Genomic DNA, 14704 nt, shown 5'->3' with positions numbered 1-14704 from the left:
GTTGGTCATGGGCCCAAGGTTAAAATCTTCGCGGCGCCATGCCACTGAACTCAAACATATGTGGCCTCGGTCACCGCCCTCTCTTGGAGAGGTGTGTGTTTCTCGTTCCCTTTTGTTGGTTGTGTGTGTGTGTGTGTGTGTGTGTTTGTTCTCGGTTTCTTCTCGGTTTCTTTTCTTGAGCTAAGCCTTTTTTGGTCAGTCCTTTTTGCGGCTGAGCGGTACTACCACTGTGTGCGTGGTACTACCGCTGATGAGTGTCAAGCGGTACTACCGCCCACCCAGCAGTACTACCACTGCGGGGTGGGCGATGGGGGTTTATGTTGGGGCATGGGGAGTTATTTTCTCCCCCATACCCATTCGCCCCCACTCGCTCGTCTTCCTCGTCGCTCCAGCAACGTCTCGCCGCAGGAGGTCTTTGGCCGGCCGCCGTTTTTGTGCCGTCCCTCTCCATTTTCTCCGGTGGAGTCGATCCCCACCTCGTCCTCTAGCCATGGATGTCGGTATTGTCCCCGCTCCCGTTCTCTCTTTGCCTAGATCTTGCATCTAGTTTTTAGGGGCAATAGGCATTGCTTTTCTTGTCTTTTGGCTATGTCGAGGCTTGAGTAGGATGGAGCTGGCGTCTAGGCCCTTTGGATTGATGTTTGGTAGGCCTATTTTTGAATTTGGCATCTCCGGTAGTGCCGGATCTGTCCACGGTAGTAGGGAACTGCCGTTCCCCGTCTTGAGCGGTACTACCGCCCATCCTGAGCGGTACTACTGCCCAAGCGGTACTGCCGCGGTTGGGTCGTGGTACTACCGTTGGATGCACAGTTCCATCATTTCCTACCACATTTTGATCCATGTTGTTTTGTTTGGTGGCTTATGCTCTTTCTTTCGTTTTGTTTCTTTTGCTCGTGTGTTTGGTTCCAGGTGATGATCATCCTGAGCAGCAGGTCCACCGTGTCAACCCCGGTCATGCAACGTCAAAGCGCTACCGCACATCTGATTCAGCAGGTGGTTCCTCAAGTGCTCCATCGCCGCCAGCGGGTGCTTCCTTAAGTTCTCCAAAGCTCTTGAAGAAATCTGCCAGCAAGCCAAAGGGGAAGACTGTGACTGAGATGCCTGCCAAGGAGTTCTGGGCAAGGCGTCGCTGCAACCCCTATGAGGAAGACCAAGACCCCACTTTGGTCAACCGCCCGTTCTGGAACCGCTTTTAGTTCGCCATCTTCTTTGATGTGATCAAGGCTAAGAAGAATCTCTTTGTTGATGTTCGTTCCATCGACACTGATCCTATGGAAAAGGACCATGAGTACTTTGGTGAAGCCCTTCAGATGTGCACTCAGTTGAACATTCTCAGAATCATGCAGTTCAACAAGGACTTTGATGCAGATTTGATATGTCAGTTCTATGCCACTGTCCATCTTGGAACTGATGAAGAAAGGACTCTGACTTGGATGACGAATGGCAAGTTGCTCACTGTCAAGTGGAAGGCCTTCATGGAGTTACTTGGTGTCGGTGTCAAAACCGGCGGATCTCAGGTAGGGGGTCCCAAACTGTACGTCTAGGCCGGATGGTAACATGAGGCAAAGGACACGAAGTTTTACCCAGGTTCGGGCCCTCTTGATGGAGGTAAAACCCTACGTCCTGCTTGCTTAATATTAAAGATATGGGTGTTACAAGAGTAGATCTACCACGAGATCAGAGAGGCTAAACCCTAGAAGCTAGCCTATGGTATGATTGTATGTTGTGATTGTTGTTCTACTGACTAAAACCCTTCGGTTTATATAGACACCGGAGAGGGTTAGGGTTACACAAGGTCGGTTACAAAGGAGGACATATCCATATACGTATTGCCTAGCTTGCCTTCCACGCTAAGTAGGGTCCCATCCGGACATGAGATGAAGTCTTCAATCTTGTATCTTCATAGTCTAACAGTCCGGCCAATGGAGATAGTCCGACTGTCCGGAGACCCCCTAATCCAGGACTCCCTCAGTAGCCACCGAACCAGGCTTCAATGACGATGAGTCCGGTGCAGTTTTCTTCGGCATTGCAAGGCGGGTTCCTTCTCCAAATTCTGTGTACCTGTCGAAATAATGTCCGGTTCCTTGTGACGGTTTGTACTCCTTGGCTTCTACGCCCAAGAATGGCCACTTTCCACGTGTCGAGCGAATGTGAAGAGCCAGGGTGTTTTCACATTTACCCCCTAGCTATGTAAATGAGCCGCCTATTTAAAAAGACGAGGATTCAGATCCAAATCACATCATCCTCCCTTGCCGAGTTTTCATCGGAGCATACCCCACAGAGATCCATTCCACCATGGCCAGTCGACGCAGCTCCTCCTCTCGCACCCCTAGTTCCAAGCCTGGAGATTGGGAGAGATGTTCCATCCCGCACAACAAATTGGTGATGCTTCAGTCCAAGGGATTTCTTCCCCCAGCGTACTTGGTCCCGGTTCGAGCCGGGCTTGCCACCTATAATGGCGGAGAGCAAGCGGAGAGCCGCCCCAATCCCTCCAAGGGAGAGCGGGTGTGCCTTGTCCCTTATCTAGTAAGAGGGTTCGGATTCCCAATTCATCCATTTCTCCGAGGGCTTCTGGAGTTCTATGGCCTCTAGCTGCACAACCTTACGCCTGCCTCCCTGGTGCATATCGCGGGATTCGTAGCCCTTTGCGAGTTATTTTTGGGCTGTGAGGCTCATTTCGCTCTGTGGAAGAAGTTGTTCTGCCTTGTGCCCCGTTCTAAGAAGGGATCAATATATCAAGTGGGTGGAGCCGAAGAGTGGCGTATTGCTGGGACCGGATACCTATCCGGGACCCCGAAGAAGATGTCCTAAGACTGGCCTTCAGAATGGTTTTATATAGAAGATGTCCCCCTTCTGGACCCTATTCGGATCGGCCTTCCTAAGTTTGACAACGCCCCTTTGAAGAAGCGCCGGAGCTGGCGTCCACGGAGCCCCCTGGAGGAAGACGACCGGGACATTCTTTATCTGATGAGCTGGATAAGCTCTTTAGCTCGATCTGGATTGACCATGATCGAAGTCATGGCTATATGCATTATGCGGGGGGTGCAGCCGCTCCAGTATAGAGGCCACCCCATGTGGGATTTCCACGGGGAGGATGACGCCACTGGCCACGGCCGAAAGGGTCGGGATCGGCTGCTGATCTAACAAAGATCTTGTCCACTTTGTACAAGGGAGAAGAGGAGGAATTCCTCCGTGTCAACCCACAGGGCGGATTCTCTATGTACAATCCTCCGAGCTGGGTAAGCGGAGACTTTTTCTCGCCCATCCGTTTCGTATTCCTGTAGCTTAAGTATTCATTCTGGCGATTTCATCGTAGGAGCTGCGCTAGGCCGTAAAGGAGATAAACAGCCCTCCTCCACAGCCCGAGGACCCTGGATGGTCCCTTGACCTGACCTCCCAGGAGGATCCGGACATATCCGTGGAGCTGATCGACGGGGTTTTTTTTACCAAGGGAGTTATGACAATACCTTGGTGGCCATTACGGCCGATTACCCTGGGCTAGTTCCAGCCTCACAAGTAACTGAGACCGGAGTCCCAGCACTTAAAGAGGGATCCGTCCTTGTGCTCTTTTTTTCATTGCTGTATAACAGTCGTGTCTTGCAGGGGAGGTCCTCGGGGCAGAAGGCCGAGCCTGTGGCAACTAGCCAACAAGGGGCCGCTAGGCCAGGCAGGCTGAAAAGATCCGTAGTCCGGATTGAGGCACCGGTGCAGCGGTATGGCGCGCCATCTTTATTGCAAGACATTAGTTACAGAGGCATATTAACGCCCATGCCTTCTTTTCAGGAAAAAGAGCGCTCGCCGGACTATGCCCGGAGAGGCTACCAATCGCGCCTCCACAAGCCAGGCTCCAAAGCCGGACTCAGAGGTGGGAACGAGTACAAGGCGTGCGTCGGGTGCTCCTCCAACAGAGGATACGGATAGACTGTCCGCCACCCATTCCGAGGTGGAAAGTGCCATGAACCACAGGCGTTGCCGGACTGTTCTTTATGACGCTTGTTTCTCCCAAGAGGCATTGGATGCCTTCAACTCGGGAGACGCGCACCTCCGTGCCTCTCAAAATGGTCTAGCCAGAGCCACGGAGCAGTATGTAAAAGACATACGGGTCAGAAAATTTGATGATTATATATATCAGTAGCCCCTGAGACTTGAAACAGTTAGGATAACTGATTTAAGGATCATTTGTTATGTAGGTTCTTACAGAAAAGAATACTCAACTGTCCCAGGAGCTGGAAGAGTGCAAAGCCCAACTCCAGGCCGCAATGGCCGCAGCAGGGGAGCCCAAAGAGACCCCCTCTGGTATCATATCCGTCAAATGATAAGTATCATATCTAGAGTGCAGCTTTATATGCAGATCTGACGATAAAATTGCAGATGACGCTGGAGTGAATCCGGATAAGCAACAACTCATACGCCAGCTGAAGGCCGGTGAGAGCGTGCTTACAAGGGTGAGGCAGGAGAAGAATGATCTCCAAGATGCCAACACCAAGCTGGGCATGGAACTAAAAGATGTTAGTGCCCAACTGTCGGACTCTGTTAAGGAGAATCGGCGGCTTCGACGCGGCATATTTAGTAAGTGCTTGAACGAACTTCTTCCCGAGCTCGCACAGTTGCATGAACGAGTTCGACAGGTGATGCAAGGCGTTGCCTAGGCCTTGTGGTCGTCCGTCTCCATACCCGAAGGCCTTCGAGAGCTTGCAGAAAAGCTGAAGGGAGCATGGTGGCGTTTCCGATTATGGAAGATTTCGGCCTGCCGTTAGGGCGCCAGGGAAGCTTGGGTAATGGTGAAGACATGGTACACGAAGGCTGACCCAAACCACATGGCCGAAGTCAGACCTGTGGGGCCTGATGGCAAGGAGATCCCTGTGACTTTAGTGCACGGCCAAGTAGAATTGGCCGCAAAGTATTCCCAACAAGACTGTAGACTAGACAGCCTATTGGAGGGCATTGAAGAGGAATTCAACCAGTCAAATTGACTATGTAATTGTAAAGTGACATATATGATGTCTTCTAGCCGGATTGTAGATCATTTGTCGTGGCAGACCTTTTCGCTTCAACCTCGGGACCCGACAGTCCGGAGTGTATCCGAATACCCTCTCGGTTATATAAGAACCGGGGCATGCATGGAGACCAGGCGTAGGGGTCATTAGTGCTTTATCAGACAAGTGCCCAACTAGTTATGTTATATTACATGGGTAGTAAGAAACATCTTCCAGAGAGAATAGTTCCGTTAAGGGTTCCTTTCCCTGGGTAGGCATGCCCTAAAGTGCATGTTCGGACTGCGACAAGAAGCGCAGTGAAAACGCCTGGGGGCAGATATGGATAATAAATAAAAGTCATCTTTTGTTCATCGAGCGAATATTCTCTTAAGAACGCTAGCTTTAGGCTTCACTCAGTCTGAGGTACACGTTCGGCTGACCCGACGGTAACAATCGCAGAGGTGCTCCCCTTATGCCCTAGCCGAATTAACGGGAACGTAGGGCCTAAATACAAGAGCCAGGCAACCCAGTTTGGCCAAAACTTAAGTCATATCGATGCATATAATGGTGAAAAAAGGTACATGCGGAAGTATAACACATGTGTCGGGCGTTGGGCCCAGGTAAATAATTTAAACTTCTGTGAAAGAAGCCCCCAGGTATGAAGAGTGCGGCTAGCGCATCTATGATGTATGAGTGAGGCACAAGGTGATCCTTGAAGGCCTAGGGAAATAAAAAGAAAGAAAGGGAAACAAGACAGATGATGCATATGCAGAAAATGGACAAAGGGCGGGACTAACATAAAGTCCGGAGCTAGGCGTAGAATCTTCCTAGCCTGGCTGCGTTCCATGGGTTCGGCTCGAGTCGACTGGTCGATGCATCCCGCAGTCGGTATGCTCCACCGGTCAGAACTTGGTCGATAATGAAGCGACCTTCCCATTTGGGCTCGAGCTTGTTCTTTTTCTTATCCGGCAGCCGTAGAACTAGTTCGCCAACATTATAAGTTTTGGCCCGTACTTCTCTGCTTTGGTATCTGCGAGCCTGCTGCTGGTAAAATGCGGAACGGGCTTTGGCCACATCGCGCTCTTCCTCCAATGTGTCCAGACCGTCCTGCCGATCGAGCTTGGCTTCTCTTTCTTCGTACATGTGCACTCGAGGTGAGTCATGAATTATGTCACAGGGCAGCACTGCCTCTGCGCCATACACCATAAAAAATGGTGTATATCCGGTACTACGATTTGGCGTGGTCCGCAGTCCCCAGAGTACGAAGTCGAGCTCTTCTACCCAGTGCGTGTCGGACTCCGTTAAGGAGCGCACTAATCGGGGTTTAATGCCGCTCATTATAAGACCATTTGCTTGTTCGACTTGACCGTTGGTTTATGGGTGATAGACTGAAGCGTAATCGAGCTTGATGCCCATTTTGATGCACCAGAGTTTTACCTCTTGGGCCGTAAAGTTCGTGCCGTTATCAGTGATGATGTTGTGGGGGACGCCGTAACGGTGTACAACCCCGGATATGAAATCTATCACCGGTCCGGATTCGGCTGTTTTTATCGGTTTAGCCTCTATCCATTTGGTGAATTTATCCACCATGACCAATAAGTATTTTTTCTTGTGGGTTCCCCCTTTAAGGGGTCCTACCATGTCGAGCCCCTAGACCGCGAAGGGCCATGTAATGGGAATCGTTTGGAGGGCGGTGGGTGGCATGTGGCTTTGATTTGCAAAGAGCTCGCAACCGGTGCAGCGTTGGACCAAGTCCTGTGCATCTGCCCGGGCCGTTGGCCAACAAAATCCTATGCGGAAGGCCTTGCTTACAAGAGCCCGGGCTGCGGCATGATGGCCGCCGAGTCCGGCGTGAATTTCTGCCAAAAGATTCCGCCCTTCCTCTTCGGAGATGCACCTTTGAAGGACTTCGGTAGTACTTTTTTTGTACAATTCTCCCCCGTGGACCCTGTAGGCTTTGGATCGCCGAACTATGCAGCGTGCCTCATTTTGGTCCTCCAGAAGTTCCTGTCTAATTAGGTAGGCCAGGAATGGTTCTATCCACGGGGCAATAATGGACATTATTTCGTGGGCTGATTGTGTTATTTCGCTGGCGGAGCCTCCGAATGTGTCAGAGAGTTCGGTATCGGGTATTTTGGCCGGGTCCGGACTATTGTTACCGGTGTCCCCTTCCCATGCTACGGATGGCTTGAAAAGCCGTTCCAGAAAAAACGTTGGGAGGGACCGCGTCGCGTTTTGCGCTAATGCGGGCGAGGATATCCGCCGCCTGATTGTTTTCCCGAGCCACATGGTGAAATTCGAGCCCCTCAAACCGAGCTGAATTTTTTAGGATGACGTTGCGATAAAAGTCTCCATTTATTTGGGATATCGCGAGGTTTGAATCCCCGCGCACCTCTAGGCGTTGAATGCCCATGGATACTGCCATTCGGAGACCATGTAGAAGGACCTCATATTCGGCTGCGTTGTTCGAGTCCGTATACATTATCTGCAGTACGTATTGAACGGTGTCTCCTGTTGGGGATGTCAAGACGACGCCAGCCCCCAGACCAGCCAACATTTTGGAGCCGTCGAAGTGCATGATCCAGTTTGAATATGTGCCGTACTCTTTATGGAGTTCGACTTCCGTGCATTCAGCGACGAAGTCAGCCAAAACTTGCGATTTAATAGCTCGCCGTGGCTTGTAAGTTATGTTGAACGGGAGGAGCTCAATGGCCCATTTTGCAATCCGGCCCATCGCGTCGCGGTTGTTTATAATATCGTTAAGTGGTACTTCCGAGGCTACCGTTATCGAACACTCTTGAAAGTAGTGTTGCAGCTTCCGGGATGCCATGAATACCGCGTACGCTATCTTTTGATAATGCAGGTACTTTGATTTGCATGGAGTAAGGACAGTGGACAAGTAGTAAACCGGCTTTTGAAGGGGAAATATGTGTTCGTCCACTTCTCGCTCGACGACAAGCACTGCGCTTACTACTTGATGAGTTGCCGCAATGTATAATAGCATTGGTTCGCCAATGTTTGGCGCGACCAGGACTAGGTTTGTTGCCAATATGGCCTTTATTTCGTTGAGTCCGGCCGTGGCGGCGTCCCTCCACTCGAAGTGTTCGGTGGGCCGGAGGAGGCGATAGAGGGGTAATGCCTTTTCTCCCAAGCGGGAGATAAAGTGGCTTAGAGCCGCCACGCATCCAGTTAGTTTTTGTATTTGTTTGAGGTCTATTGGGGTAGCCAACTGTGACAACGCTCGAATTTTGGCTGGATTAGCTTCGATACCTCTACTGGAGACAATGAATCCCAGGAGCTTTCCTGCTGGTACGCCGAAAACGCATTTTTCTGGATTGAGCTTGATGTCATATGTTCGGAGGTTGTTGAATGTGAGCCCCAAGTCGTCTACTAGAGTTTCAACATGCTTGGTTTTAACAACCACGTCATCCACGTATGCCTCCACTGTTTTGCCGATCTGGTTTGCCAGGCATGTCTGAATCATGCGATGATATGTTGCACCGACGTTTTTTAGCCCGAAGGGCATTGTGTTGAAGCAGAATGGGCCGTATGGTGTGATGAATGCCGTTATGGCTTGGTCTGGCTCTGCCATTTTGATTTGATGGTAGCCGGAGTATGCGTCGAGGAAACACAATGAATCGTGTCCTGCGGTAGCATCGATGGTTTGATCGAAGCAGGGGAGGGGGAAGGGATCCTTTGGGCAGGCCTTGTTAAGGTCCTTAAAATCGATGCACAAGCGCCAGGATTTGTCCTTCTTTGGTACCATCACCAGGTTTGCTAGCCAGTCTGGATGTTTTATGTCTATGATGAATCCGGCCTCCAATAGCTTGGCTAGTTCCTCTCCCATGGCTTGTCTTTTAGGTTCGGAGAAACGTCGAAGAGCCTGCCTGACTGGCTTGAATCCTTTTAGGATATTTAGGCTGTGTTCAGCCAGCCTGCATGGGATTCCTGGCATATCTGAAAGGGTGCCAGGAAAAAATGTCCCAGTTCTCACGTAGGAACTCTCGCAGTGCAGCGTCGACATCGGGGTTTAATTGTGCCCCGATGGAAGCTGTTTTTGTAGGGTCCGTTGGATGGACTTGGAATTTGACTATTTCTTCCACCGACTTAAAGGAGGTGGACTTGGATCTTTTATCTAGTATCACATCGTCCCTGTTCACCGTGGAGCGGAGCGCAGTTAGTTCTTCGGCCGCTAGGGCTTCGGACAGTCCCTCAAGGGCCAGTGCAGCTGTCTTATTTTCGGCGCGGAGTGCTATGTCCGGATCACTAACCAGAGTGATGATTCCGCTGGGCCCGGGCATTTTGAGCTTCATGTACCCGTAATGGGGTATGGCTTGGAAGATTGTAAATGCCTCCCGCCCTAATAGGGCGTGGTATCCGCTGCTGAACGGGGCCACTTGGAATGTAATTTCCTTGGACCTGTAATTATCCGGCGTGCCGAATACCACGTCTAGTGTGATTTTTCCAGCGCAGCATGCTTTCCGACTGGGGATGATTCCTCTAAAGGTTGTGCTGCTTTGCTTAATGCGGCTCCAGTCTATTTCCATCTTTTGAAGAGTTTCCTCATAGATGAGGTTTAATCCGCTGCCGCCGTGCATGAGTAACTTGGTGAGTCGAAAGCCATCCACAATTGGACCGAGGACCAGTGCGGCCGGTACTCGGGCTTTTCGGAATTTAGGTTCGTCACTGGCATTGAAGGTAATAGCCATGTCGCTCCAAGGATTTGTTTTTGCTATGTGGAAGATTTCAGACGTGACGCGGAGTGTTCTCTTCTGTCTATTATTTGATGCGAAAGTCTCGAAGACCGTTAAGACCGTATTATTATCCTCGGGGTGGTGCTCTGTGGTTTTTGGGAGGAGTAGATCCTCACCACTTTTGGCCACCTGCCGGAGTATCCGGCATGCTCTAAGGCTGTGCGTTGGTATCGCATCAGCTGTACTATGAATTTTGCAGGGTCCGTTGAGCCATCCCTCCAGTATGGTTCCTTGCCTCGTAGAGGGCTTTTGCTTTTTGGTAGTTAACCCAGGTGTATTGTGATAATGCACCCTTTTATTTCGGCCTGGGTTTGTATTCAGGGCCGGATTATAACAAAATTTTATTTCGGTTTTCCAGGCGCTTTCCATCGCACAGTACTTTCGTACTATGGACACCAAGTCGGCAAAGCGTGTAATTTTGCGACGACTTATGGCGTTGAGGATTCCCTTGTCTGTGCAACTATTGTAGAAGAATGAAATTGCGTCTTCCTCGCGGCAGTCCTTTATCCTGTTCTTGACCAGGAGGAATCTGGCCCAGTAATGGTGTACTGTTTCTTCGGGCTCTTGCCTAATCTGGGATAGATCGCGTATGTTTGGGTGGGTGGGTGGAATTGAATCCGAATCCTCACCCAATCTGAGGCTCAGTGGCCAAGGAGTTTCCGAACTCGAAAGTTTGGATTCTTGGATGTTTTCCGGTAAATCTAGCCCGCTGCCTGATTCTGGGTTCAGGCTTTGAGTGACATCCTCCCCTCCGCGGGTATCCGGCTTGGAGGGATCGGGAATCTAGACGTAGCTAGTCCTTAAGATGGATGAAGGGTTGCCGCGTTGTTCTTCCACCACTTCAACGTGATGGGAGACCTGGGGAGAGTTAATTTCTCTCAAATCGGGTTTAAGCCCAACCTGATCGTAGTCTGTAGCGACTCCCAGGGCGGCGATGCGATCCAAGAGCTCGTTCAGGGAAGAGAGCTCCATTGGATCTAACTTCTCGGTGAGTTCCGAGTTGACATGAAGATTGCTTTTGATGACCCGAGAAGTCATCGTCGGCGCAGCGGCCGAACATGCGGTCATAAGAAAACCACCTAACCGGAGAGTTTGGCCGATAGCCAGAGCTCCCTCAGTGATAGTGCCGTCTTTAAAGATGGGACAATACATCCTTCCTGGTGGCGACGGCACAGCGGAACTCTCAATGACAACACCAATGTCGGTGTCAAAACCGGCGGATCTCGGGTAGGGGGTCCCGAACTATGCGTCTAGGCCGGATGGTAACAGGAGGCAAGGGACACGAAGTTTTACCCAGGTTCGGGCCCTCTTGATGGAGGTAAAACCCTACGTCCTGCTTGATTAATATTGAAGATATGGGTGTTACAAGAGTAGATCTACCACGAGATCAGAGAGGCTAAACCCTAGAAGCTAGCCTATGGTATGATTGTATGTTGTGATTGTTGTCCTACGGACTAAAAACCTTCGGTTTATATAGACACCGGAGAGGGTTAGGGTTACACAAGGTCGGTTACAAAGGAGGAGATATCCATATACGTATTTCCTAGCTTGCCTTCCACGCCAAGTAGAGTCCCATCCGGACACGAGACGAAGTCTTCAATCTTGTATCTTCATAGTCTAACAGTTCGGCCAATGGAGATAGTCCGGCTATCCGGAGACCCCCTAATCCAGGACTCCCTCACTTGGGGTGGAAGATCACGGGCTTGAGAGTCTAGTCGGCTTCCTCCCTCACCACAATTGTAATCTCCACTCACAAGCAAGCCCTCTGGCCCTAATGTACTATGAAGGTTAACCCCAAGACTAAGAAGGTAACCTATGAGCTGCCTACTTTTCTGGACATCCTTCACCGCGTCTTCCGAGAGACTCTTTTCCCTCGCATTGGGAATCTGGATATGGTCCACTCCTATCTTGTGGACATGCTTCTCTTCTGCCAGCGTGAGAAGGAAGCAAACACTGGAGAGTCCCTAGACATTTCTCATGTTATGTGGTCTGAACTCCTGTCTGCCATTTCTGAGCGCAAGTGCCCTATCTATGGTCCATTCATCATGCTGCTCATTGAGAAGGCATGGGCTCATCACTATCCCAGGACTGCATTGGATACAGGAGACTTGATTTCTCATGAGATCAAGCGTTTGAGGAAGAAGAACAATTGGGGCACCCCGGACCCTCCACCCACCGAGACCTCCGAAGCTGAGGCTGACATGGAGACTGAGGACGAGGCTGAGGCAGACATGGATGAGGACTATGAGCCCTCCGGCGTGGAGCCCTCATGGGCTAAGAAGATTAAGCACAAGATGAAGAAAATTTTTTGCATGGAGTCTCATGGCCAGTACATGTCTCATGTCTTTGAGAAGAAGGCCCGCAGCCGTCACAAGCAGCTCATGCGACAGTTGGGTGCCACTGTTAACAGTGGATCTGAGGAGAGAATCACTGATGAGGAGTGGGTTCAGCAGCATTGCCCGTGGACCGATTCGGACGCCGAGCAGTTTCAGACCGATGACGGTGGTGCAGACGATCTCGCTGGGATATGATGTTCGAGATCCTCAGCTTGCTATCACCTGGAGCCGTAGCAACGCTCTTTTCCCTTTTGGTGTCTCGATGCCAAAGGGGGAGAGAGTTTAGGGATTTGTGTTGTTGCTATGTTTGCGAGTGTGTCTTTGTGGTTTGGTTTGTGGTGTCGCTGTGTTTTCTCGCCGTTTGCGTTGTTTGGTGTTGTGCCCGTGAGACCTAAGTTCGAGACATATGGTGTGAAACATATGCTACCTTATCCTTACCTTATCTTTTTCTATGTCTTTCTAGTACTTTAGTATCTTATGAGTTTCATGCTTTATCCTGTTATATACCCTGCTCTCATGTATCATTTGCTTAGGATGTTGGACTATAAAATATAGGTGGAGTGTTGATCCTAATGTGTGTGTCTTGCATTCCAAAGGCACTACTAACTAGGTGCACACATTCAGGGGGAGCCCATCTATATTTTTTAGTTCTAAGTATCTTTACTTTCATGTCTTATCTTTGTGCAAATCCCTGGTTGTCATCAATCCACCAAAAAGGGGGAGATTGTTAAGGCATATCTCTCTCACAGTAGTTTTGGTGATTGATGACAACATGTTTGTGGACTAATCGTGTGCTTTGATCATTTCAGAGTTTCATCCTTTGGCACGAGACAATTTATTTCCCCTCGGAGTGTTATTCAAGACGGTGTAGCTCTTTCGTTTCTATTTTGGTGGAATAGTTTCGTAGGAGGCATCGTACTATCAAGAGGGGGTCTGCTTTGGTAAGGCTAGGGTGGAATCAACATGTACACATCCTTTTCACACCCTCTGAGCCTTTCCGCTTCAATGGAGAGCTCATTCCCCTTCCTTTGTACTTGTTTTGGGTCCTAGCGGTAGTACTGCGGTTCCCAGCAGTAGTACCGCTCAAGAGCCACAGGCGGCAGTACCGCTCAGCAGCGATAGTACTGCTGCGGCATCGGGCTCCTACCGCGTCGATTCGAGGGGGTCACCTCTCATGTCGGATTGTGCGGCACTAAGCAGCAGTAGTAGATGCGGTAGTGTCGCTCGAGAGCGGGAGTACCGCCCTACCACCGCGGTAGTACCGCGCAGGGGTCCAAACAGCAGTACCGCGTGGGGGAGCGGTAGTACCGCAGTCCCAGCGGTAGTACCGCCCTCTGCGGGGCTGTTCAGGGGGGGTAACGGTTGGATTCTTTCCCCCAATATATAAGGGGGTCTTCTTCCCCAAAGTTGACTTATCTCTTCCCCCAAAGATCCATTAATGCTCCAAGCTCCATTTTCGCCCAATCTCTCTCCCTAGCCAATCAAACTTGTTGATTTGCTCGGGATTGGTTGAGAAGGCCCCGATCTACACTTCCACCAAGAGAAATTTGATTCCCCCACTAATCCCTAGCGGATCTTATTACTCTTAGGTGTTTGAGCACCCTAGATGGTTGAGGTTACCACGGAGCCATAGTCCATTGTGGTGAAGCTTCGTGGTGTTGTTGGGAGCCTCTGATTAAGTTGTGGAGATTGCCCCAACCTTGTTTGTAAAGGTCCGGTCGCCGCCTCCAAGGGCACCAATAGTGGAATCATGGCATCTCGCATTGTATGAGGGCGTGAGGAGAATACGGTGGCCCTAGTGGCTTCTTGGGGAGCATTGTGCCTCCACACTGCTCCAAAGGAGACGTACTTCCCCTCAAAAGGAAGGAACTTCGGTAACACATCCTCGTCTTCACCGGCTCCACTCTTGGTTATCTCGTACCTTTACTTGTGCAAGCTTATTTGTGTTACTTCCCTTGCTTGCTTGTGTGCTTGTTGTTGTTGCATCATATAGGTTTCTCACCTAGTTGCACATCTAGACAACCTACTTTGATGCAAAGTTTAATTTGGTAAAGAAAAGCTAAAAATTGGTAGTTGCCTATTCACCCCCTGTCGGTGTCAAAACCGGCGGATCTCGGGTAGGGGGCCCCGAACTGTGCGTCTAAGGCGGATGGTAACAGGAGGCAGCGGACACGATGTTTTACCCAGGTTCGGGCCCTCATGATGGAGGTAAAACCCTACGTCCTGCTTGATTATTCTTGATAATATGAGTAGTACAAGAGTTGATCTACCACGAGATCAGAGAGGCTAAATAGAAGCTAGCCTATGGTATGATTGTATGTTGCCCTATGGACTAAAACCCTCTGGTTTATATAGACACCGGAGGGGGCTAGGGTTACAGAAGGTCGGTTACAAAGGAGGAGATATGCATATCCGTATTGCCTAGCTTGCCTTCCACGCCAAGTAGAGTCCCATCCGGACACGGGACGAAGTCTTCAATCTTGTGTCTTCATAGTCCAACAGTCTGGCGAAAGGATATAGTCCGGCTGTCCGGAGACCCCCTAATTAAGGACTCCCTCAGTAGCCCCCGAACCAGGCTTCAATGACGTCAAGTCCGACACGCAGTATCGTCTTCGGCATTGCAAGGCAGGTTCTTCTC

The sequence above is a fragment of the Triticum aestivum genome, chromosome 4A (genome assembly GCF_018294505.1).
Source record: "Triticum aestivum cultivar Chinese Spring chromosome 4A, IWGSC CS RefSeq v2.1, whole genome shotgun sequence".
Classification (NCBI taxonomy): Eukaryota; Viridiplantae; Streptophyta; class Magnoliopsida; order Poales; family Poaceae; genus Triticum; species Triticum aestivum.
This window is presented reverse-complemented; position numbering follows the sequence as displayed.